At 43.5% G+C, this 22,860-nt stretch overlaps 1 long non-coding RNA gene across 1 annotated transcript in view; it reads right to left on the reverse strand.

The window, feature by feature from the left end:
* Window positions 1–2,380: 2,380 nt before the first annotated feature.
* LOC121490396 overlaps window positions 2,381–22,860 on the reverse strand; it is a 35,935-nt gene continuing 15,455 nt past the window's right edge. Inside the window, exons 2-3 of the long non-coding RNA XR_005987650.1 lie at window positions 17,737–17,876; window positions 2,381–3,296 (exon numbers count right to left, since the gene is read on the reverse strand). This is a non-coding gene — a long non-coding RNA (uncharacterized LOC121490396). The remainder of the gene's footprint in view (window positions 3,297–17,736; window positions 17,877–22,860) is intronic.

Raw genomic sequence — 22,860 nt, forward strand, 5'->3', positions numbered from 1 at the left:
GGGAAGGAAAAAGGGAGGGGAAGGGAAGGGAAAAGGGAGGGGAAGGGAAGGGAAAAGGGAGGGGAAGGGAAGGGAAGGGAAAAGGGAAGGGAAGGGAAGGGAAAAGGGAGGGAAGGGAAGGGAAAGGGAAGGGAAGGGAAGGGAAAAGGGAAGGGAAGGGAAAAGGGAAGGGAAGGGAAGGGAGAGCGAAACAGTGGAGCTGTTTTCAAACCCACCGAGCCCCCAGCCCAGCCAGCGCACGACAACGGGGAGATTCCGGTGCATTCACCCCTGACCTGACACTCGAGCAGTTGCTGAGGTCTGTATCATGCATTTGTGTCGTGTATTTGTCCTCTTGTTTCTATTCTAACTCATTTTGGCGGTTTTCAAACAGCACCTCCAACTTCCTCGCCCTTGGAGGGGAGCCTGGGTGGCCTCCCCTTGAACTGGGGGGCCTCCTGACTGGCGGGCCCAGGAGACCAAGGCAGGGGCCGCGGCACGGGCCTTCCCAGGCGAGGTCGTAGGAGGCGGTGGTTCAGGGGCCCCTCGAGCCCCGCGAGGCCTTCCCGGGGACACCCCACCGGGCCAGGCTGAGCCCGGCAGGTGGGGCTGGACCCGGGGTGAGAGTCCCCGGGGAAGCAGCTCCTGCAGCTCGGGCTGGTCTAGCGCTGGCCGTCTGTCTGTCTTTGCAGCAGCAGAGGCCCCAGACTGGAGAGGAGAGGTGAGCCGCACCCACTGCATCATAAAATGGTTATTGTCGTTGGCCACTAAGTTTAGGGCGGTTTATGGTCTTTCAGTAGATAACCAGAACACTCATTAGGCCCCAAATGAGACCCTAATGTGTCTCCCATGTTCCCCCTTGCAAATTCGTGCCTTTAAGCTCATGGCATCACAGGTCACCCCATAGGTCAGAAACCTCTGTGTTCCATCTCCAATCGGTCACCGAATTCTAGCTCTCACGTCTGTTTCCTAGCTCCAGGCCTCTGCCTGCCCTAGTTGACCACCGCCTCACTCAGCTCACGTCCAGGCCACGTCTCCCCACTGACTTGTCAGCCTCAGCTTCTCAGACCCTGTTCCTTCCCTGGCCCACTGCTGGCACTGGTCTCTGCAGGCTCACCTCAGTCTCGGCCTTGTGGAAAATTCTCTAAAGGCTCCTCCTTGCCGTCAGAAGGACTTACAAGACCTCCGCAGTCTGGCAGCCTCCCTCCAGCCAGCCATGCCCCCAGCCCAAGGCCCCGTGCTCACACCTGAAGTGACTCATTCTTTCCAGAACATTCCAGACACGTTCGTGCTTCTGTGCCTTTAACCATGTTCTTCCCTCTGTATGGACTTCCCACACCTTCACATGTCCCCTATTTCACACTCTCTGAAGCTCCACCTCCACCAAGCAGAACAAAGTGTTCGTAGCTGACTATCCCATTATTCCCCAGCCTACAGGTGGCTTTTGTAGCACTTCCTTGTCTGTCTCTCTACTCTGCATCTCTGGGGGCTGCTGTGTAGCCTGCCTGGCATACAGGCTGTCATCCATCAATGCTTCTAGGGTTTCCACTGCTGCTACCCTAATTCAGAGAATAATCTTCACGCTAATATGTCTCCTTAAAGTACAGCTGCCAACAGGCCATCCCCCGCCCCCCTCAAAAAAGTAGGGGTCTCCCCACTGAATGAAGACAAAACTTAGCACAGCACCTGTGATCTATGCCTTTAGACTGAAGGAGACCTGAAGTAAGGATCAAAGAGTTGAAGTCACCCAGCAAGTTGGATGGATTAGTTATTACCCACCTCTGTGCTGCTTCTGACCCCGTCTCCCCATCTGTACCCAGATCTTCTCCGGCATGGCACTTGGTCTTCAGTTTTTTAATTTCTACTCCTAGATTTCTCTTCCTCATAGTCTCTTTCTCTTGGATAAAGTTTATTCTTGGGACACCGGGATACCTCAGTGGTTGAGCATCTGCCTTCTGCTCAGGGCCTGATCCCAGAGTCCCGGGATCGAGTCCCACACCAGGCTCCCCGCAGGAAGCCTGCTTCTCCCTCTGACTGTGTCTTTCTCACTCTCAGTGTCTCTCATGAACAAATAAAAATCTTTAAAAATAAATAAAGTTTATTTTCTATTTTGCCTTTGAGTCTCCACATTAAGTTCAGGAATGGCCAGCAGGTCATATTTATTTCTGGGTGTTAGCAAGTTTACTTTCTTTCTTGCCCGTTGCCAAAGCAATGGGATATAGACACCGAAGGCCAGAGATACAGTTTCTGGTCTCCTTTCCAATCACTGTAATCTGTATTTTATTGAGCGACATCTTCCTGCAATGGTGCCTTCTCTCTCATACTCAGGACTCTCCAAAGTAACTGGTGTTTCAGTTTTAGCTGACCACTCTTTGCCCTACAGTTATTCTTACAGACAGAACCCTAAAATGCTGAAAATGGAGGTATTTTTTTCTTTTCTCTTGTTCCATTATGAGATATTTCAAGCAACTATATACCCATGTACTGGAAGTCCTATTCAAAACAAGCTATTCTAAGCAATTAAATTAGAGTTATCTGGTTGAAGAATATTTAAGAATTGTTTGGACATTCATAGTTCCTTTGCTTATTGGTGGCATTTAAAGTTAAAAAAAAAAAAACGATCTCAGGGTAAAAGGAGCATAAAGATTTTGATATTTTAAGTAAAGGTAATATAATGCTTACAGAACCAGTAAACATGCCCTCAATTTCTTAGGGAATAACTAATTCCTTCCAAAATCACAGCCTAATTCATCTCCACATTTCAAGAACTTAAACATCAACCAGTTGTTCACATTTTGGCCCCTTCTCAGGAATATTATACATGTTACCCAAAAATGTGTGTTACAAAGAGAAGGCTGGATACGCCTGAGCTTGAAAGTAGTGGTCACTTCTCAAACACAGAGCACTTGGCAGTTTTCTAATCCTTTCTTTTCTTTTTACTTGGAAAATAAAAACAGAATGAGTGAGTGTTGAATTTCTGCTCCAGAGCAAATGATGAAATTTACATGTCAAGACTTTTTCCCCATTTCCTGTCGGGGCTGCTTTATTCCAGGCTTGTGTGTTCGCTGAGCACAGATGTCCTTGCTGCTTTCTATTCTTTCCTTGGTCTGTAAAAAGCATTTAGTAAACTTGTTGGAAAAATATTTTATTTTGCTTTGCTCCGGTACATAATAGAATTCATAGGAAAGTATCTAAAAAATGCTGGCTTTTTATGACATCAATCAGTCAAACTTTCAAGGCTTCTTTTTTTCTTTAAGGCTTTCTAGTTACCTTGTCTTCATCTCAGAGTATCCAAAACAACGCTCCATGCCCAGAAGCTATGAGGGAACAGATCAGATTTATCTACAAAGGAATGCAAATTGTAAATATGGCCCCAAATAGAACTTTAATAAAGTTCAAAAATAAATGGACAAGTGAGAAAATATTCGTAGCACTACAAATAGTAATATCCCTAATATATAAAGCTACCAAATGTTCTAAATGAAGAGCTCATATAAGTCAAATAGAGTCAATACAAATTAATAGGAAAATGGACAAAGGGCAGAAACAGGCAATTCAAAGAAAAAACACAAAAAGCAGGTAAACAATGTCATGTAATTGCACAATAAGAGCAACATATACCTGAGATGGAACATAATTTAAGATTCTTTATATAAAATATTGGTAAGAATCAGTGGGGTAATAGGTCTTTACTGTAATACTGTGGTAGTATAAATAAGTACTACTTTTGAAAGGCAATTTGACAGAACTTTCCAAATTGCAAATCCACATACATTTTTACCCTACAGTTTTATTCCTAGTTATCCTATAGAAATAACAGTACAAGTAGGCAAGAACATACTTATGTGGATGTTTATTTACTGTAATTTTTTTAAAACAATTGAAGAAAAGTTCTATTTTCTTGAATGGGGAGCTCTTGAGATACTGATGGTACATCTGCACAATAGAATTCTCTATTATACATGCAAAACATGGTCTAGATCTTCTCTAAGATACACTATGAGCAGAGCAAGGCACAGAACTACATATATAGTTGGTATATTCCATTTTTTTTTTTTTACCAAAAATTTTCAAATCATGTGGAAGGGTGTGTGTTTAGAAAAAGTTCTAGAAGAATACAAATCATAGTGCAATTATCCCAGGAGAACAGGTGTACACAAGCAATATCCTTTTTAGCTTTATATTCTTGAATATTGTTTAAAATTTTCAGTGGAATGAATTGTTTTCTAAATTCTTAATGAAGACAATTGAAGAAAAGAAATAAGATCCAAAGAAATTAACTATATCTCTGTCATGGGTATCAACCTACCAAGTTTTAAAGATCCCTGAAAGACCATCTTTACCATAAAATTTCAAGTTTACTTTACAGCTCCTCCTTTTGACACTGGAATAGAGATATATGATTTTACATGCGAGGCTAGGAGTTTCATTTCTGACCCTCTCCCAATTATTCTGTCCTATTTATTTCCAGATTCCTTTACCCATGGAGGTAAATCTGATGTTTGGTGAAGATCACTGGGCCAGTATGCTGGTAGCACCCAGAAACAGGTTTTGTACTAAGTTAAAGCAAGCCATCCAGAAACCACATCCTGAAGTCTGCTGTGAATGGGTGATCGTACAGCTCACCAGCCGGGGCTGTTGTTGCTTGGCCATTTAGCACTGAGGCCCAGGAAGCAGAGTCCTCTGGAAGAAGCATCAGCCACACTCCAGGGCTTCTGTCAGCTGACCATTGCAAGGACAACAAATTAGACTTGCTCTTCTTTGACGGCAGAGGAACCACCTTCCAGAACCAGTGTGAAGCTCACCCAAGAGCCTGTGTGTCACAGTTTTGTGAATGCCCAAGTGTTCTGACGTAGGGAGTCTATACTACTCACCTTACTAATACTCCCAACAGATTTTTTGTTTTCCTGACTTCCACTCTCCTGGCCAAGTCTCTGCTGGGTGGATACCACACTGGGCTCTCAGAAGGCATTCGTTAGTCTTTGTAGACTGTTTATTTCTGATAAAGGTAATTCATGACAACACCTGTATGGATACTGCCCGGTGGTGTGTTGGTAAATGTTTAACAACCACCTTTTCTGGACAAACTACCCCTAGGCTAGTAATATTTATCAATTTCCTTAGCATAATGGCAACTTCCAAGACTGAGGTCAAGATACCAACAAAATGTCACTGAATGTTGGAAACACACGCACATACTAGCATTACTATTTCTATCTTAAGAGCAGAGGTAATGGGGAAATGTAATAAAATCATTAGGAAGTGAGTTGCACCTACAACATTTGTTTTTAATGTAAGAGTTTAAGAATGGTCTCACAAAATTCCTGAAAATTTAGCTACTGGCTCATGCAAGCCAGTACAAACTGGCTCCAGCACACCCCGAGATTCCCACAGTGCAAGATGTTACAGATATTCTTTTGCCTGGAAAAGTCACAGTCATTTATTTCCTTAACAGATACCCAGATCTCCCTATGTTTTGGACAACCCATGTGCCTGTCTATATGTTGACAGGCAGGGCCTATGTTGACACAGATGTCCGGATTCACAGCTCCTTGGGCTTGGTGTCGGGGCTGGACAGTGCAGTAGATAAGGAAAGTCATGGACACCGGAGTCAAATAAACCAGTACCATTCTGCATTAATGTACCATTTAGTAATTCATTAACTCTTAATTTAATGATTTAATAAATATTGCCTATGTTATATTAAAAAAAGAGATAAAACAGGTAGAGAATATTCTTAAAACAGATGTGATGTTTAAGGACATCTGTACAACACTCAGCATTTGAGAGGAGCTTAGTACATATCAAGACCCTTTCTCTTGAACTAGCACCTCCACAGATCCCAGGTAATCGATTGGGGCTATTTAAAGAGGCCTGCAGAGCCAGGCAGTGTCAGGACATGGCAGGCTGAACCTGGCTCCTTTCTTTTTACCTGATTTGGAAATCAGGTTGGGAGCAACCCTGACTTTGTCATTCCGGTGCCTGGCAACAGTCGGCCATTTAATCTCCTAGGCGAGCTGCCCTTGTGTGGCAGGTTCTACAGACAGAACTGTCCTGGGTCTGCGGTGATAATATTCCTCTGGGTCACCCAGGTTGGATGGATAATCAGTTGCCTTCATTCTTGGGAACCATCCCAGCCTCCCAAGGCTCTGCAGCCACACGAGCTTACCCAGGGTGCTAGGCCTCTCTGAGGTAAGCCTCAACAGAATTTGTAAATAGGTTTTCAACAGGAAAACTATGTATAACAGCAATTTGAACTCTTCTCTAGTTAACTAATCAAATCACATGCTTTGTACATGCGAATGGATTTTTTGGGAACATCAAAAATTTATTTTAAAATATCCTTCAGAAAATATGGAGGTGAATTTACCAAAAAATTGTCTAGGGTACAAGAATTACAAGAGTGCTCAGTTTCCCCAGGAAACAGAGTATCACAAACAATGAAGGGCAGAGGTACTGGTCTGAACAATGATGATAAAACTTAGTAACACATCTAAAAACAAAGGATATGTGGTAGGATATGTAATGGATATGTAATGATTCACTAAATAATACATTTTTAGGGATCCCTGGGTGGCGCAGTGGTTTGGCGCCTGCCTTTGGCCCAGGGCACGATCCTGGAGACCCGGGATCGAATCCCACGTCGGGCTCCTGGTGCATGGAGCCTGCTTCTCCCTCTGCCTGTGTCTCTGCCTCTCTCTCTATCTCTCTGTGACTATCATAAATAAATAAAAATTAAAAAAAAATACATTTTTAAAAAGTACTCAATGAAGGGAGAAAGCTGGAATGCCTTCCGCTCACTCTAGCTGTCCAAATCAAATTCTCTTTTCAAGCCCCAGCCCAGTTCTCAAAGGCTCCAGTAAACCGTTCTTGGATGCCCATCCACTGAACTCCCACGGCTACGCAATGTGTTATCTCTACTGCTTGGTTTCTACTTTCATCACATTCCGTACTGTTGTCTTTGCAGATAGTCAAATTGTCCTTTTTTAAATTTTTTTTTTAAAGATTTTGTTTATTTGACAGAGAGTGAGAGAGAGAGCGTGTGTGCACAAGCAGGAGGAGTGGCAGAGGGAGAAGGAGAAGCAGACTCCTCCCTGAGCAGGGAATCCAATGTGGGGCTCCACCCCAGGACCCTGGGATCTTGACCTGAGCCAAAGGCCAACACTTAACCAACTGAGCCCCCCGGGCACCCCTCAGATTGTCCTATTTTAACATCTTCTGTTTTTGGTAGCAGAGAGCAGGTCCTGTACTTCTATGTAAGCTTCATATAATAGACAGTAATTCATGAAAGAAGAAGTGAAGCAATGACACAACCAATGAACGAACACTATGGATTTGGCCAAAGCACAGCTTCTGCAGTGCCCCGTTTCCTCACCTGGCCTTTACACAAGGAGCTGATAGGGATTCGATTTAAAAATGAAGCTTCCACTGTTAATGTGGCTGATTGGTCTGGGGTCAGGGTGACAGGCATCTCTAGAAAGCGATGTGGCTTTCGCTCACAATCCCTCCTCATCCCCAGCATAATAAAAATAGCCAGGAAGGAACCCTTGAGGTTCACTTAGAGATCTTATCCTTTGGCATCTAGCTTTCTCTGGTTTGTATCTCCTCTAGGACAGTGTTTGCAGATGTAGGCTTGTTGGATCACCTCCTCAAATCTCCTGTGGCTCAGGGGAAATATGCAGATTTCTGGACATCCCCCCTCCCCTGGAAGGCCATTGGATCAGATTCTTGGGTAGGAGGTGAGGGCTGCATCTCCCACATGATTATTACACACTATAAAGTTTAAGAGTCTCTTATTCAGAAGAGAAGGGAGAGAGGAGAAAGAAGTGTTAGATGGCTCCCATATGCCAGGTACTGGTATTTAAGATGCCTCCTTGGATTCTCACACCACTAAAGGTCGATTTCATCATTTTCTCTCAGGACTCTCAGAGAGGACTCTCAGATGCTCATGTACTGATAAGACAAGTTGCCAAAGGCCCCACAGTGAATTAGTACAAAGACTGGATCCTGATGCCAGTCCATCTGGCCCCATGTCTTTAGTTCTGTCCAGGACATTACACTATTCACCCCACTACTACAGAGGGTTCTATTTGCATACGTATGAGATCCCAGGTTCCAGTCAATACTTTCCATGTCGACAAAAGGACTTCTGAGATGCTACTTCTTCTCCACAGATCTTATTTCAGAAGACTGAAAAGCTCACAAAGCTCCTGGAAATTTCTCATCCACCTCTAGATGCCACAGGGGGACCATGTGCTTAAACCCTCTCTCCCAACTGCAGCATCACATGGGTTGGGTATGAATCCTCTACATTTTCCCTTCACTTACACACACACACACACACACACACACACACACACACACACACAATTATACCCATGCTTTATGGGACAGGCACTCCATACAGACACATGCTGCCATGGGAACATGGGTTCAGAATATGTAGCTGGCTTTCCTTTTTCTTGTATAGATATTTTCAAAACAGTTTCTTTGGTGATATCTTTTTTAGTCTCCTTGTTTCCTTGACTACATGATGAAAGCCGCCGGGTGCTTTTTAGTAGCGCTTTCTCTACTGACCTTGGTGGCTGAATGAATATTCCTATTCTCGATTCAAAGTCTATTGTATTAATTATATCATTCATCTATTTGCAACTGAATCTCAGAATATGTTTGCATAAAACACCTCCCTGCCCAAGAATTTATGATCACATCTTTCTCTCTAGTACATCAGCTTAAGTTCCTCTCTTGCTTTCAAGGGCTGGTGCTGTCCTGTCTCTCTGTTCAAACCTTCCACGGCCACCTCTATCCCAGACCTGGGTGTTATTTTGGATCTCTAGGCTGATGTTCATACTGGTTCTAATGTGAGGTTCTAATCAAGCCTCTATCTGATTTTGAACAAGTTGTTAAAACTCTCTAGGACTATTTCTTTATTCATTATAAAGAGCTTCCATTGATCAACCTTCCATTCCATTATAAAGAGCTACCACTTACTGCCTTAAGTATCTTATACATGTTTTCTCAAACCTTCCTCACACCTGCTAAAAGAGGTATTATTGTTCCCACTGTCCAGGTGAAGAAACCAAAACTGATAAAGACTGAGTAAACCACCTGAAGGTACACAGCTAATGAGGATCCAAGAAGGAATTGGAACCTATGAAAGGCAAAGTCCTTTCCTTTGTTCAGTGAAGTTTTCCTCCACTGTTCCACTCACTTCTGTGACCAGGTGTGTGTGTGGCTGGGGGTTCTCCATATCAACCAATTCTCCAACATCAGCTGGGCATACTGTCCAATCCAGTATGATCCTGACATGATCCACCTGGAGTTAGCATTCAGCTCTCACAAGTTAAGGGCTCTGTTCCAGAAGACCATTCCCCCAATCCAGATGCCAATTGCACACCCCACATTATCACCTACACTTCTAACCAACTGGCTATAAATTGGGGTCCCCACAATCCCCTCCTCTGGTTTGGTAATTTGCTAGAATGGCTCCCAGAACTCAGGGAAACACTTGTTTACATTTACCAGTTTATTATAAAGGCTGGTAAAGCATACAGACTAACAGCCAGATGAAGAGATACACAGCAAAAAGTCTGGAAGGGTCCTTAGCACAAGAGCTTCTGTCCCCGTGGAGCTAGGGTGCACTACTCTCCCAGCCCGAGGAGGTGTTCACCAGCTAAGAAGTGCTATGAATTGATACTTCAGGGATTTTTATGGAAGACTTATGGTATAGGCATGATAGGTAATGAACTCAACCTTCAGCTCCCCACTCAAAGTTGTTGGAGTGGGGCTGAAAATGCCAATCCTCAAATCACAAGGCTGGTTCTCCTAACCCTTGGGTCTTTCCAAAAGTCACTTCCTCAAAATAAACTGAGGACTGGTTAAAGGGGGCTTCTTTTAAATAACCAAAGATACTCCTTTCACTTTTATCTCCTCTTATCACTTAGGGAATTCCCTGGGCTTCAGGACGTTTGTGCTCAGTATGTATGTGGTCCACAAATTCTGTGATACCCCTCCTTTCAAGAATTGCAGCTTAATTCCACTTTCCTTGACGTGGTTGAACTTAATGACCCTCTTCTAATGACCGAACATAGCAGGAATGGCAGCATATGGCTTCTAAGACTAGATCTTTTTTTTTTTTTTTCTAAAACTAGATCATAAAAGGCATTAGAGCTTTCTCCTTGTTCTTCCTCTCAGATCATCGGCTCTGGGGGAAGCCAGCTGCCATGTTGTAGTAACACACAAACAGCCCAGTGGGGAGGTCCACATGGCAAGAAACAGGCATCATGCCAAGAGCCAGCAAAGAACAGACCTTCTGTCAACAGTCATGTGAATGAGCTCTCTTGGAAGAGGATCCTCCTATCTCATTCAAGCCTTTAGATGACTACAGCCCAGCCAAATCTGAATTCCAGCCTCACAAGAGACCCAAAGCTAGAACCCTCCAGCTAAGCCGCTGTGGCATTCCTGACCTGCAGAAACTGAGTTGTTTTAAGCTGCTAAATTTGAGGCCCTTTGTTTCACAACAATAGGTGACTAATAGGCCTTGCTACAAGACATCACAAGCACTATTTCACACATACGCTCTTTTTTCCTACTCATGTTCTTTTGTCCTACCCACGTACCTTGAAGTGAATGATTCTGAAGCTGAAGAAGGGCACAGACAGGAGGAGCCAGGATCTGGGAATCGCTTGGAGCAGAGGTAGCCTAGAAAGCCATCCCTATTGTGTTACCCCACAGGTACGGGGCTTGTTACAGTAGCTAATGTTCCCTTCTCTGTGACTATACCCTCCTTTCATTCTTTTGTTCTTTACCACACGGGATATAATTATTTGCATAAATGCCTTTTTTCATGAACATCAAACAAGTGGCTAGAAGGTGCTTGGCAGTATGTGCTTTGCAAGCATGTTATTGATTAATCCTCATGATAATTTTTCAGATGTGGAATCTGAGACAGAGAGGTGAAGTGACTTGCTCCAGAGCACATGGCCCAGATGAGGGAAAGCCACCAAGGAGGGTTCTGCTTCCAACCCAGAGCTCTCAGCCACTCTGATCTGCTCCCTCCCTTGCTCCCTGTATCCCACACAGCACCCAACACAGTCTCTTGCATACAGTTGTTGTTTAATAAATGTCTGTGACTGCAGGAAAATGTGAATGAACAAATGGCAATATATTAAGAGGGAAAATGTCATGAAAGTTCACAGTCAAAAAAACCTGTTGTCCTGAAATCTTGTTTTCCTCATACAAATGCCCCCTTTTACTTGTATGCGTCTGAACTTTAGGGTGTTAGAGGCTAGAACACATAAAGAGATTCATTCACTGGATGAAAAGCATGCTTAGAGAATACTAAGAAATTCTTCATAAAGTCTGTAGTTTTAGATCAAGAGCCCCAAGTGCTTCAGAACATCAAACCAATTCAGGACTTTCTGAAGAGCCGACCTCATTAAGGGAAGTCACTGCACTCCACCAGCACGTTGAGGGAGAAGACAGTAGCTACTGTACCGATGGGTGCCCATCTCTCTAGAAACCTGTGTCCATTCACGGGGCCTGGCGGGGGAACCTCAGCGTGACCACAAAGGCCCAATTGTTCTCTTCAGATCAACACGCTAATGCAGTGAAAGAGTGGGTGTCCTGTGTACCAAGGCAGAAAGGCCGTCAACGAGTCCCTGGCACAAACACAGCCGGGCAGCCCTAACAAAGATGGGGTCAGAACTCCCTGCCAAAGACCAGTCTCCGCGAGCTCGCTCAGGAGTGAAAACCCTATCAGATTTAAACTAAAACAGCTTAATTTCTAAAGTACGCAGCCAGGGTAGCCTGGGAAAAAGAAGACTATCCCTTCCTAGGGAGGGTAGATAAGTAATGAATAGTCTCAAAGCCCAGGTCTCTCTGATTTATTCAGAATTAGTATTAGCTTCAAGTCACTGCCCTGTTGCCAAGGTCACACCTGTATCTATTCCCACCTCCCCAAGGAGAGCTTCAACCTGCCTTATTATAAACGTTCACTTTCCTGAAATAAAAAAAAAAATGTGTAAAGTGGTTAGCTTTGGGGAGAGTTAGGGGGGATCTGGAAAGGGGGAGACATTTGTTTTCCATTTTTCCCTTCTTGGATTAATTTTTTATTGCGCGTATGTACTCATTTTACCTCTTTAAACGTTTAAGTCCACCAAGGTGAGGATTTGACTATTTGGGTCTTCATTTTTCCATTACTCTGTTTCAAAGAAACAAAATATTATTTTCGTAGGTTTTTAAACTCTAAATCTCTGCCCTAAAACAGCACTTATTGTTCCCATCAACAAAAGCCTTGCTTCTCAGAGAAGAGTCCACTCAGTGTGAGTTCCTTGGAGCAGAATATTATAGAACACCTTCACTGGATAACAACAGAAAAGTGGGTTACTGGGTTTTTCTGTCATTTCAGCATTGCTTAGGATGGTGTAACCACGTGCTACTCTTTTTTGGAGAGCTGGGGTTTCTAACTCAGGGTGATTTCCTCCTCAAAGGACATCTGGCACCACCTTGAAGCATTTTCGGTTGTCATACATGGGGGGTGTGCCCTACCAGCATCCAGAGAGGCTGCTAAATACCCCACAGGGCACAGGGCAGTTCCCAAAGTGAAATATTATTTAGTCCAAAATGCCAATTGTGTCCAGATTGGGAAAACCTCATTTGCTGACTCTGTTGAGTAACACATAGAAATTCACCTTAAACTCACTTTCAGGGAGTAAGTAGGAGGGGGGATTGTCTCGTCATTATTTGTATGACATATCAAGGGTGAAGTCGAGATTGGCCAGATTTGGGAGCAGGTGTTTGTGTCCATTCTTCCTGGACATACCAGATAGTTGATAAATGCTTCAAAATGGAACTGAAAGCATCCTTTATTCTTTATTCATTTATGTAATAAGTATTTGTCGAATCTCTGTCATTAGGTAGACACAGATAGTAAGAGAAAAGATGGTCCCACCATCAGTACCTCTGTTCTTAATAAAAACAGAAGTGCCCAGGCCATTTCTAAATATTACAATCAACATTTTGGCCAGCATAGGTCTTGGGAGAACTAAAATGAGAATGAACCTGAACCATTTAGTTATTCCATGTGTTCAACATGCATATGATTCACTTCTAGTAAGGCTGATTTCATCACATAGTAATTATAAAAAAAACTCCTATCCTTTGGGGAAAGTCAGGTTCTCAGAGGGCACTGATTCAGGGGGGTAATGTAGGCTAAATGAATCAAGAATTTCGGCCTGGGACGTGGACAGAGACAGCTCCTGGCACTTTTGCTTTCTATTTCTGACTGGTCCCCACCCTAAGCAGTTGTCTCAGGACAGGAGGTACTCATGGACTTCCCTCCAGAGCTAAAATAGCCGGAAGGATGTGAGTGTGTGATCCCAGGGCTGGACTTGGCTCCTCACTCGGAATGGGGTCATTAGGAAAGTTCCCAAACTGTCCCTCCCTAAGCAATCACGAATCCACAATTAATCCCCCCCCATCAAAGTAAGCCTTATAAAAATATTTTCTCTTAAACCTAAAGATACTCCAGTAGGATGAATTCTCTCAGAAGTTTAAGTAGTTGTAGCATTATTGATCCATCAACAATTCCTTGAATCAGTGCCTAAGAACACAAAGAAGCCCCTGTACTTTTTTACAAGTCCCCGTGGAACTTTCCATGCCAATGAAAACAAGTTACACTTTCAAAAAATATTTACCAAAAAACATCATTTCCAACCACCAATGTAACCACGTAATACAGCTTTTTGTTTGCTTCTTTAGGCTTCAGACTTTTATTTTCTAACAACAACAACAAAAAAGTAGTGCAGCTACAAAGTACAATGATCAAGAAGACATATCTGCAAAAAAAAAAATATTGCAAATGTAATTGTCTCCTGTTTTTGGTTGCTTTCATGGAAAACTGTAAGTTGGAAGAGCAGCATTGCCACCAGTGCAATGGGGCCCAAACCAAAGCTGATCCAGGGTTGGCTGAACCCGTGGAGCTGAGGTCAGAACACGTCCAATCCAACTTCCCTGCCAGGCAGGGGTCTGATGATGATTCTGTCTCAGGCCATCTCAGGCTGTGACTGCCCCTGGTTGACCTTTTGTCCCACTCCCACTGGAACTTAGTTTACAGCCCAACCCTAGTTGTGTGGATGATCAAAGCCCTGGTCAGTACCCAGAGCCTCCTGTCAGTCTCTGGGTTTGGGTGCCCTGGTCTGGCATGCAAACGGCCTCAACTGCTTGGGGTCGTAGCAGTGGGTGCTGGGTCCAGGACCATCCAACTAGTCCTGGGTCAATCTCACAACTACTCAAATCCAAGGGCTTTGACTGGAGCCAGAAAAATTATGGGAATGCAGTAAAGCATCTGCCTGGCTGCATTGAGCCCTGGGTCAGGCACAATGGGTGTTCGAACCCCTGGTCCTGTGTAATCAATCACAGACGACTTCCACTAAGAACCAAAAACCTGGGCAAGCTGTCTGGCTCTAAATCATGCCTTGTGTCACTCTGGAACTATGGAAGGGGTTAAAGCTCAGCATGCTCCTTGACTTTAACTCATTCCAGTTTCTCTGATGAGAATAAAAAAAACACCAGCACTGCCCATGAGCTGCGCAGCGCTCTCCACGCTGTATCCTCACCCCCAACTAGGCATTCCCTGTGGCCTGCCCATTCCCCACGAATCCTTTGTTCTGCTGCATGATGGCACATCTATTTGTTTTTGTTCATTTACTAGGTGCTCAACGGTGTCTTTAGTGCTTTATATACACTCAGGTATTTATATTTATGTATTTGTACACGTACCTCCATAGAATATATAAATTTATCACAACATGTACACATTATGGGGTTGCATAAATTCCAACAAAGGGTGCACGTTTTTTAGTTTTATGTGTCACTAAATGTACTTTTTAATATTTTTAACTGAAGCCACATGTGCCTATTTTGTCTTTTTTTTTAAAGATTTTATTTATTTATTCATGATAGACATAGAGAGAGAAAGAGAGAGGCAGAGACACAGGCAGAAGGAGAAGCAGGCTCCACGCCAGGAGCCCGACGAGGGACTCGATTCCAGGACTCCAGGATCACGCCCTGGGCCAAAGGTAGGCGCTAAACCACTGAGCCCCCCGGGGTCCCCTATTTTAAATTTTATAAAGAAAAAGCTAATTACCTTGTTGTCCCTTTCCAGGCCCGGCCTCCTGAGGTCACACGGAAAGTTAGACAGTGGGGTACACTTTCTGATGAAAGTACTAAAGAAAGGTTTTAGAAGAAACCCAAGCCTCCAAGCAAGCAATTAGCATGAGAAAAAGCCTAACATTCTTTCAAGAAAAAAATTAAGAGATGCGGTACAAAACAAGATAAAGGGAAAGACCCACATCCTTGGCATGGAAACAGGCTAAAATGCATAGCTGTCATTGAATGTTGAGATGAAAGTGAGCAAGAATGAAGCTGAGGTCAGTGTAGACCTGTGGGTAGTAGGGAGAGGGGACAATGTGAAGTGTTGGGCCTTCCATGGTTCATCAGTGAGTTTCTAATCAGTAGAGAAAAGGAGCGTCTAGTAGTTCCTTTCAGCAGACATTTCCTTTGGAGTTTAGACATGTGCCCTCTTGAAAATAGCCCAGTTCTTCTGCTCATATACCCCGGGACTGCATCTGAACAGTCTGCCGATGTCAAAAGGAAATCCTGTCCCTCTTCCCTGGAGAAAAGAATAGGGCAGGCTCAAAGGGAAATCTGGAAACATTTCTCTTCCAAGAACCCAGCATCTTCCAAGAAGCTCTGTTCTTCTGTGTGATGTATGCTAGAGATTTTTGGTCCTACCTCCAAGAAGGCTTCGAAGCCGAGGGAAGCTCCTAGATGCCCTGGAGAATAGGATCTAGGGTGATCAGTGCCAATGGGGTCCTTTGTGGAACCAAAATGCGGCACAACATAGCAGAGAAGATTCTGAGTACAAGAATTAACCGGAAAATAGAGAAGGGAGTTACCAGGACAGAAAAATACTGTAAATCCTGCAGCGTCACCATCACAACCCTTAGAATAAAATTAAGTCTTCAGGCTCTAGGGACTATAGTTCCAGCTGCAAAAATATAATAGACTGAGCATTTTTGTCTTCCAAGGAGACAAAAACAAAGATCAAATAATGGAGGGGGTAGGAAAAGAGAATATAGAACTCTCTGGCTTGTTGACCTCAACAGTGCATATGATTTAGAAGCTTTGTTGTATCACATAGTCAGTCTCTTGGCCTTTTAAAAATACATGTATTACTAGTTCTTCCCTATCTGCATAGAGAACTCTTAATTAATTAATAATTCTTTTTTTAAAAAATAAATTTATCTTTTATTGGTGTTCAATTTGCCAACATATAGAATAACACCCAGTGCTCATCCCATCAAGTGCCCCCCTCAGTGCCCATCACCCAGTCACCCCCACCCCCCTAATTAATAATTCTTAATGAGAGCAGGTGTCTTGACTCAAACATCAAAGTGTGGAAAGTTACAACAGGCTGTGGTGAAGATGCTACTTGTTGCAGGCAGTGGTTCAGCACCCTGGCTGCATGTTAAAACCACCTGGAAAGTTCTAAAATATTGATGCCTGGAATCCATCCTCAGAAATTCTGATTTAATTGTTTTGGGGGTAAGGCCAGGTTGTCCACACTATTTTTGGAAGTTCCCCAGGAGATTTGAATGTGCAGGTCACCATGGGAAACCTGGGTCTAAGATCACTGGGGTCCTAAGCCCTTCCTAAATAAACCATCCATTCCTATGAGATGCACAGAGAGAACCAAACAAGTAACCCTTTCCGCGGAGCTTCAGCCCCAGTCTCACTGCAGTACTGTAGCGAACGAGGCTGGACCTAATCAATGCTTTTGTCTGCACCTGAATAGCCAGAAAACCAAAGCCAAATGAGAAGCTAACTCTTCCTCTCCATCCCCAAGTCCAAACCCAGGTAGGTGTCCGTTGTTAGCACTCTAACAAGAGACAGCCGCGTCTACCGGCAAAAAGCAGAACAACTCCTACTTTGCAACTCCTAATTCCAACCAAGAAAGGATTACTATCTATCTCAAAACAGAAGGAAATACAAGCCAGCAAGAAAGAGGCAACAACCCAATGGAAAAAGGAGCAAAGAATATATACGGTTAATAAAAGAGAAGCCTCTCAAGTCCAACAAACAGGGAAAAAAAATCTTCATCTCTAGTGATCAGGAAAATGCCAGTTATGATCACAAATGAGATAGATACCATTTCACACTTAGCAGACTGACTAAAATCCAAGTTTGGTAATACCAAATGTGACCAAGCATGTTGAGCAACAAGAACTCACATATTACTAATGGGGTGTCAATGTGCAGAGCCACTTAGGAAAACAATTCCGCAACCTCTGCTAATGTAGGAGGTGCTCGCAACCTTCAAGGAATCAATTTCCCCTTATTTGCCAATCGGATAGGTACAGGTTTGTCCACTGCTTGTCATGTGACTCGATTAGAAGGGTTAATATCTTTCAATACTGGAACAGATAATTATGGTTTCTTTTTTTTTTTTTTTGATAATTATGGTTTCAACATCGTACAAGGAAATAGTACATTCAGTTAAAATGAATAAGCACCTATTTCAGCATGGATTCATCTAAAATGTAATGTTAAAAGTGCAAGTTGCAAAATGTCACTTTCAGTGAGATAGCCTTTACATAAAATATTAAAACACACATATATATACTTATGAATAAATATGTAGAAAAGTATAAAAACATGAGCAGCAAAAAGGCACACGAATAAAAAAGTTAATACCTTGGGGGAGAGGCAGTACGTCCTCAGTTGAGATTAGGGAGGCATTTTGATTCCAACTAAAATGTTTTTTTCCTTCCTTCCTTCCTTCTTGTGGTTTTTTAATCTAAGTACATGTGGTCAAATGTTAATGATCTTAAAACCTGGGTAAGGAAAAAAAAAACAAACCTGGGTAAGGTAAAGGTGTACTGTTTTATATTTTTATCTGTATCTCCTTGTACAATTGAAATATTTGATAAATAACTTTTTAAAAACTTTTTCAGGGAAAGAAAAAAAAGAAGCCACAAATACCTCCTTCCCTAGGAGCTCTGACGTATTTTGCTTCTCCCTTTAATACTGAGATGGCAAAACGGCTGCTCTGAAGGAGCCTGCGCCCAGCTGGCCTCCTGGCTGCACTTGCGGATGGGGGTGGAGACCTCGAGGTCCCAGGTGATCCATCTCGCAGCCACCACGTCAGGCGCAGGCTGCATCACCGATGTCCACTTAATAACTGCGCTTTGGAACGTGGGGGAGATTTAGCCTGACTTCCAGAGCAACACACAAACCCTGGAGTGAAGGAATGAATCTCTGTACGTCTGTAATTGGTGTTCTATGTGGCTTAACTGTTTGAATTGCATTTAACCTATATTTGATGTGTTTCAAATGCTCTGGCCCCTATAAAATATCAGGTTATGAGTCATCCACAAGCAAGTCGAGGGGAAATTGGAAGCACCCGGGGAGCCAGTGCTGCAGGGTATTTGATGGATGAGAAAACCGAGACTCAGAGGCAGTGGGGTCATCTGGGCCTGCGGCTTTGCCACTGCTGAATCCGGGGCTCTGGTCTCTTGACTCTCTGCCCAGGGCTCAGAGCCCAGGCTGCCACAGGGTTCCTCTTCATGGACAAGTGAAATACCCTCAAGGGAGAGAAAATTAGAAAAACCTGAAGCTTTCTGCTCTGGGATCATGACCTGAGCAGGAAGGCAGACACTCAACCAGTGGCCCACCCAGGTGCCCCCAGAAACTAAGTTTTTACACAGGTTTAGGTAACCAGTTTGAGGAGCCTTGACTTGAAGAAGGAAATGGCTTTATACATTCTTTTTAATATCTTAAAAATTTATTTGAGAGAGCATGCAAGAGCACAAGCAGGGGTGGGGTGGGGGGAAGGGCAGAGGGAGAAGCAGATCCTCCATTAAGCAGGGAGCCCGGGGTGGCTGGATCCCAGGACCCCAGCATCATGACCTGAGTTCAAGGCAGACGCTTAACCAGCTGAGCCACCTAGGCGCCCCTGGCTTTATATATTTTTAATCATTGCTTTTAACCATGTCTTTTCATATCATCCATTTCATACCCTAGTGTTATTTTAGGGTGATATAGGGAAATCTCCAGGTCTCTTTTAGTTATTAAAATCTGTTCAAACTGTCATATGCGATTCAAAGCTTTACTCCCCTTCTCCAGAGTAGGCTTGGAATGGGTATGTGTATTTGGCGTGGGGCATGAGACCTGCTGTGACACCAGCAGCCCCTTGCTTCTCAGGGGCTAGCTCTCTATAGGGGGTGGGGGTGCTAGTTCTCTTCTTGGGAGATTCGAGATGGAGAGACTTCAGAAATCTGCTTTTGTGGCTTCTGTGGCTTCTCTCTTGGGGATGGGGGGAGGGTCACTGATGTCACACTGGTCTGTTCTGATTTTCTTTTTAACTTTCTTTTTATTTTTTTTTAAGATTTTATTTATTCCTTTGTGAGAGACACACAGAGAGAGAGGCCGAGACATAGGCAGAGAGAGAAGCAGGCTCCATGCAGGAAGCCCAATGTGGGACTCGATCCAGGCACTCTGGGATCATGCCCTGAGCCGAAGGCAGATGCTTAACCACCAAACCACCCAGGCGTCCTTGTTCTGATTTTCTCTGAAACTGGAGGCCTCTGTTAACCAAGAGCCTATTATGATGCCAGAGACAATTAGAAACCCCCAGGGAGCCTTCTGGGTGCTGGAAATGCTTTATATTTTGCCCTACTCTTCTTTAAGGCAGCCCCAGGAATAGTATGGTCTCATCAGACAAGTCTCTCAAAGTCAAGGGTGCACCAGAGACCAGGCCGTTGGAGAGTATGCACTACACACATAGGGTTTTCCAGGCTCCGATGCTATCCCAGTGTACAGAGGCACCAGAATGCCTTCCCTGATCCAGTATAGCTTCCAGAAAGACATTGGATCCCTCAAAGACTTGATTAAGGCCTTGCTTTTACCCTGAGAGGAATCCATTCTACTCTATTAAACTAAGGACTGGTCATTGAGTCCCCACAAATAATTTATCAGTAATTGCATCAATGTTCTTTCAGAACCGAGCTGGGGAAGGAGGAAAGAAAAACAATAGGCCTCACGCATCCAGGTGGTAATGTCAAAGGTGATTGAGGAAGCATTCAAAGCATTCATTCAAATGGCCATTTTGTCCGGGTTGGTTGTAGGGAGGAAGGAAGAGAGTGGAGGGGAAGGAAGACATGCCTATTCTAATAGACCTTTTCTTTCTCTCTTTTATTTATTTTTTAATAAAGAAGGTCACTAGGAAGTTACCTCTGGAGACAGGGGGGTTCCCTCATCTGACCGCACCCATTGTCTACAGCCATAAGCTGTCCTGCTTGCTCTTAGGAAGGCGTTGGGTAGTGATTCTGAAGCTGACCAGTGTCTTGGCTCCTCCATACCAAGAGAACTGTGAGCACTCGACCCCTAAAAGGAAGCTGTCTCCAAAGACAGCATCATTCATACCAAATGGCAGGTGTACTTGGCTCTTTGGAGCTTGTCAGGGACCGTCCATTTCAGATGGAACTTGGTCATATCTTAATCCCTGTCAGTTTAGAGCCTTAAGCCACTAAGGCTTCACTCCTTACAGGCTCTTATTACAATTCTGTCTTTAGTGTCAAAACTTTCAAACCTTTGAAGGGTCACCATGTAGATCTCTGGATAGAAATTGATTTGAACTATATAGATCTTGAAAATCCATGGAACACTTTGGGTAAGTACTAGAAATAATGTATTAATGTTATCGCAATACTTTTTTATGTTGCTGAGATGTTCAGTTGTCGGTATGTGTTCTGTGCTCTAGAGATGTTTCCAGTTCCGATGAGTCAGAAGTTAAAGAACTGAAAGAGTCAATATAAATTGCACTTACATCTTGTAAGTGTAGAGGCCTAGTTTCCGTCAAACACTGGAAAGCAATATTCTGAGGTTAATGTGGGATATCCATGAAGAGATTTTGTTTCTTTAGAGGGTCAACAAGATGCCTATCTTTTTACCAGTAAAATAATGTATTTATTTTATTTTTTCCCCTTTTAGTTTAAATTTTAATGGCATTAATTTCCCTTTCAAATCTACACTCAGGGCGCCTGGGTGGCAGTCAGTTAAATGACTCTTGGTTTCTGCTCAAGTCATGATCTCATAGTCGTGAGATCAAGCCCCTTGTTGGGCTCCATGCTCAGAGCAGAGTCTCCTGGAGATTCTCTCTCCCTCTCCCCCTCCCTGTGCATGCACACACACTCTTGTTCACTCACTCACTCTCTCCCTCAAATAAATAAATAAAATCTTCAAATATATAGTCATGGGGCTTCTGACTGGCTCAGTTGGTGGAGCATGTGACTCTTGATCTTGGTGTCATGAGTTCCAGCCCCACGCTGGGTATAGAAATCACTTAAAAATAAGATCTTAAAAAAAAAAAACAAAAACAGAGAGTCATTATTTACATTTTATATCATTCATGCCTATTAAAATTCTTCTCCCCTTAAAATATTATCATAAAAACCAAAATATAATGAATCCCGGCTTTCTATTCCAGTTGTAAAGAGCAACCTGGTTTGCAACCCAGGGAGGAAAGGATGAATCACAATCATCTTGTCAGACTAGAAGCACATAGATCTAAAATATTTATAATGTGGGCAGGTCAAGGATAAGTGCACTTGAGGGTAATTGTACATATGCAATTAGCAGGATGCACAGCCTAATGATATACAGAAAAAAGTGACAGTTCCAAATAACATAAGCCTCTCTGGCTAAATCACATCTTCCAAATGTCTCTGAAACATTTCAGAATGTCTGTCATCAGCAGTTATCACAGTGATGGTTTTAAAGGCTGCCATGTCTGTTTGCAGAAGTAAGTGGCTGGTTCCTACTCCCCATCTGCTTATGACTCAACTTCAGTTTCTCCTTAGAGAAAATTATGCGGGTTGAAAAATATAAGAGAAAGTGAGGAGACAGTATGAGAGAGTGTTCAAGCTTGTGTATTAAGAATTCCAGGAACCCAATCAGAAATCCACCTTTGGGACCCCCAAACTCTTAAGGATGTGACGATACCGGCAGGCCATGGATTAGGGTACATTACCTCACTTCATCCTTTGGATGAGTTAGCAGAGGTACCTTGTCTAGACATGTTGAGAATTGACAGGGAGAGCTGGATCTCTTTCCTTTATAGGGATTCTTGTAAGCACAGAAATCCCCTGATTTACTCCCCAGCACATCCCTGCTCATTCACATGGATGTCAGCGAAGACCTAGCTGTCCTTTGAGCTGGTGCTCTTACTGCTGTTGCTGCTAGAGCCCTTTCAAGGAATCTCCCTTCTCCAGGGCAGTTTCTATGCCTTTCACACTTTGTTTCTATTCAAGGTGTCTATTCATTTTCTCTGTATCTTTTTATATTTTGAATAATTTATGCTGGGCTTTTAGCTTCTCTATGCTCCATCTCAGATTCCTTTTGTCATGTAAAGTGAAAATGTCCCACTTTCCTGCCCTCAGTTGACCTGGCTACTTGATTGTAAAGCACATTCAGTTTTCCGTCCCGAAACATAATCAAGATACTAGTGTTCCTACAGCCTCCCCAGCTGCCTTCTTCTTCTCTGGGGTGGATGTGGATCCTGTCAATTTAGCTAAGCTGGGACTGTGTTTCCCAGAGTCCTCCTCCTTGGCCCATGGGCTTGAGTCAAGTTTTGTCTGAGGTTCAGGAGGCAGAAATGAAGTAACCATTTTTGTTTTGTGCTTAGAAGGTTGGTACTGGCCAAGGGTGCTCTTGCCACTCACACTGTGCGTAGAGATCCAGAGCTCCTCTGGCTGGACTGGCGTGGGGCTATAGCCTTGGTGCCTTGAAGGTAGCCAAGAAAGCCATTTGAGGTCCAGC

The sequence above is a fragment of the Vulpes lagopus genome, chromosome 5 (genome assembly GCF_018345385.1).
Source record: "Vulpes lagopus strain Blue_001 chromosome 5, ASM1834538v1, whole genome shotgun sequence".
In the NCBI taxonomy this organism is placed as follows: Eukaryota; Metazoa; Chordata; class Mammalia; order Carnivora; family Canidae; genus Vulpes; species Vulpes lagopus.